Genomic DNA, 4,012 nt, shown 5'->3' with positions numbered 1-4,012 from the left:
GTAATGACAGTCATGAAGCAAGCTCAGACCTCTTGTATCCTGCTGTTCATATTCAGCTAATTGTAAAACAAGACTGCACGCGACCGTATGTGCACCTGAGGGCGAGTGAACAAAGATACGCTGGAGTTTTAAATCATGTGCACAAGTACCTGTGTATGATGTAAAATACGCCCAGCATGTGTACTCGAGCAGATGTAAAGCACATTTCTGCCTTAAGAATTTGTCGGCTTTAATGCGTGCAGGGAAGAGGATTTTAAACCCTGCTCAGGTTAAAGCCATTCCCAGTTTTACCCATTAGCCCACCAGTTTGCCCAGTCTATCTCAGGGTCATCCAGACTCTTCCAGTTCTTCATCCTGCACTCCCCCTAATTGAGCAAGACCCCTCACCCTATCGTGTTAGTCCTAAAAAGTGATTTCTGCAGACTTACACCTCATCAGAAGCAGCAGGAAATATACGCAGCTAACAGTGCGCCACGAGGAGCGGATTTTAAAAAAGGGGCGGAGCCAGCAGTTAGCACGAGCAAGTAATTAGCAGCTTTTGAAATTCATGTCATTCACATGCGGCCACGTATTCATCTTTTAGTGCGAGTAACGCTTTTAAAATTTGGCCCATTCAGGCCTGTATCCTGGTCCTGCTGCTGAGGGCTCAGCCAAGTCCCTTGAGAAACTTTGTGGATGCTCCCCAGCAGGTGCCTCATGTAAGACATCTGAGATAAATTCCTAGACTGCCTCGCAGGGGCCGGTCTCACGTGAAAAGATCCAAACAACCAATCTCAGGTGCCAGCTCAGACACAGAGCAATGCTGGAGCTGGAGTCAGGAGAAAAGTCACAAACGACCTTCAGTAAATCAGCCCTAGAGTCCACTTAACATGCAGATAATGCAATCCTTACCTAGGGAGATGAGGGTCTCATAATTCTCCTTCATCACCTCCCTGTAAAGCTCCTTCTGCCCTTCATCTAAATACCCCCACTCCTCCTGGGAGAAATAGACAGCGATGTCCTCAAACGTCACCGGCATCTGAAACACAAACCAGAAACACTCAGAGACACGTGGAGGGGCTCAGCGTGCATTAGATCTCAGCTGGATTTATTATCCTAACATTTTATCATTGAAAAGAGGGCACCAGGACCCCTCTTCCCCAGGAAATGCCAGATTTGTTCCCTCTGTGTTGCCCCTACAATCAGTTTCCTCCATAGACCCCCAAGGTTTTCAAATCAAACTGGAAAACATTCTCTAATACCAGAGACAGAGAATATGAAATGTCATTGCGTGGATACATCACATTATAATAAAAAGGAAGCTATAAGAGCATTATCCAGAACATCAGGAACATCTGGTTCTATTCCATCAGAAGGACTCACTGTGCTAAATCCTAACAGGGCAGGAAGAGTTTGGTGTCCTGGGCAGTGACATATCTCCCACTGTGATGTACGAATTCTGTATTCAGGGGTGTTGAAACCATGGGCACACAGGAATCGTGCCCCAAATCTCAAACAGCTGTTTGGTTTCCTTCTCTGCAGGGCAAAGGAAAGGAGAAATTATTACTTACCTGATAATTTCCTTTCTTCTGCATTCAGGCAGGTCAATCCACAGAAATGGGTTATGCACCTCTACCAGCAGGTGGAGACAAAGTAAAAGCTGATGTCAAGGACATATAGCCCTGTCCCGACCTCAGCCCGCAAGTATTCTCTGGAAAAGCCAAACTGTAGACAAACTGATTATACTTGAAAATAAATTAATCCAAACAGAGAGGATATATAGAATTATTAAATTCGTTTTATATCACTATTTCAATAACAAATTATTAGGAACAACACCATCAGTAATAGTGCAAATATGATTTAATCCATCGCCTCTCGCCATGCAATGGGCCGCAGGCAATTTCAGCGATTAGTCAAGCACTAGGTATATAATCATTTGGTGTAGTTCCGTATCTACTCAAAATATTTTATTCAATTAATTTAAAACCGTTATTTTATTATTTTTACCCCCAAAAATATATTTACTAAATCCTAAGATTTACAAATTTGTGTTCTAATACCACTATCACCATAGGTTTTACTTTAATTTCAAACCTGTCCCTGTCATTATTACTCTGGTTTTTATTGTATCATTAAATCCTAAGATTTATTATACTTAGCCCCACTGTAGATTTTTAATTCAACACTGTCCCGACATGGGCCATGTTTCGACTGTTTCCAGTCTTCTTCAGGGGATGCCTTGTATCTTAATTTCAACTTCAAAATCAATTTTGCCTTTCCAGCGCTAGTCATTCAATTTGACCTAGGACACATAAAGTAAAATTTAAATTCTAAAAGATTAAAAAGTCTTTCACCACAAGTACACAGGACACCACACCCTTCCTAAAAAGTCTCACATCTTTAAACAAACCTTATCCCATTTCACAGTGTAATTTCCTACCTTTAAAGAGATTTTACTACTCACAAAATCATTTCTGCTGGGTTTTCATTTGTGCAGTAATGGCTCCTCGGCATTCAAATTTGTATCTTCACTTCCTGCCAAGGTATTTATGCATCTCCCCCCCCCCGGAAATATCAGCTGTCAATCAACTTTAAAGGGATCATTCTTCAAAAAGACCGACCAGTCAATTTCTCTATTTAACCCACTAGGGGTTACTGTTTGGAAATAATGAATCCATTTCTGCTCCTTTTGTAAAAGGATTAAATCAAAATTCCCACCTCTCTGTGGATGTTTTGGTTGTTCTATAACCGCAAATCTGAATTCAGAAAACTCCTGTCCTTCTGTTACACAATGTTGGACCAGGGGCACTTCAATCTTTTGTCTTACTATGGAGCTCCTGTGCTCAATCATTCTCGTCCTCAAACATCTTTTTGTTTTACCGATGTAGAGTAAAGGGCATGGGCACCAAATGCCATAAACAACCCCCACTGCAGAACAATCAGTATGTGTCCTGAATTTAAACATTCCCCCTTTAAAAAAAAGGGCAATGTTTGTCCACTGAAGGACTGCTCGCACACCGAGCACCTGTTACACGGATAATGTCCAATGTCTCCCAATTCTTCTTATATCATCAGTAAAATTTGAATGTACAATATTATCACGGATGTTTTTACCCCTTTTGAGGGCAAATCGAGGGCAATTATTAAATATGTGGTGTAGGCTCAATACATGCCAGTGTCGCTTAATACTGTGTTGTATCCGATAGACTTGGGGAGAGTATGGTAAAACGCAAATCATCCTATCACTACTATCTTGTCTCTGTGATGGCTTCAGAAGTAATTCACGATTTGCCCACCGAGCCCTTTTGTAAGCCTTTTTCACCACATAAGAAGGATACCCCCTTGCACAAAAACTCTGTATCATTTCTTTTGCACGTATTTTATATTCGTTTACTGTAGAACAGACTCTCCTAAGTCTCAAAAACTGTCCCATCGGGAGATTGGAACGTAGGTGTTGGGGGTGGCAGCTCTCGTATCTAAGTAGAGTGAATTACGCCATCACAGAGACAAGATAGTAGTGATAGGATGATTTGCGTTTTTCCATACTCTCCCCAAGTCTATCAGATACAACACAGACTGCCAACAGGAAGGCTGTCTTCAAAGTTAATAGTCGGAGAGACAGGCCGCAGAGAGGTCTGAAAGAGGTTCCTGCTAGGAAATCAAGGACCAGGTTGAGGTTCCAAAGAAGCACCGGCCACTTTAGGGGTGGTCGGATCTGCTTGACTCCTTTCAGAAAGCAGGAGACAGAGTGAGAGGCTATGCTGCTGCTCTCGCTCTTGGTTCCGTAGCATGACAATGCGGCCACCTGTACCTTGATGGAGTTGAGAGACAATCTCTTCTGTAGGCCGTTCTGCAGGAATTCCAAAATCACAGGAATTCTGACTGAGCTTGGTATGATGTCGCGGTCCTCGCACCAGGCTTCGAATACTCTCCAAATCCTTATGTATGTTAGGGATGTGAAGAACTTGCGTGCTCGGAGTAGGGTGTCAATCACTGCCCCCGAGTATCCGCTCTTCCTTAGGTGAGTCCT

At 42.7% G+C, this 4,012-nt stretch overlaps 1 long non-coding RNA gene across 1 annotated transcript; it reads right to left on the bottom strand.

Moving 5' to 3' along the window:
- Nucleotides 1-514: 514 nt before the first annotated feature.
- On the bottom strand, nt 515-946 carry LOC115082370. Its single transcript, XR_003854148.1, has 2 exons — nt 892-946; nt 515-808 (listed from the first exon to the last, which is right to left on the bottom strand). It is a non-coding gene; the product is annotated as an uncharacterized LOC115082370 (long non-coding RNA).
- Nucleotides 947-4,012: the final 3,066 nt, after the last annotated feature.

Source organism: Rhinatrema bivittatum, unplaced genomic scaffold (genome assembly GCF_901001135.1).
Source record: "Rhinatrema bivittatum unplaced genomic scaffold, aRhiBiv1.1, whole genome shotgun sequence".
NCBI lineage: Eukaryota > Metazoa > Chordata > Amphibia > Gymnophiona > Rhinatrematidae > Rhinatrema > Rhinatrema bivittatum.
Note: the sequence above shows the minus strand (reverse complement) of the source record. Positions and strands in the feature narration are given on the sequence as shown.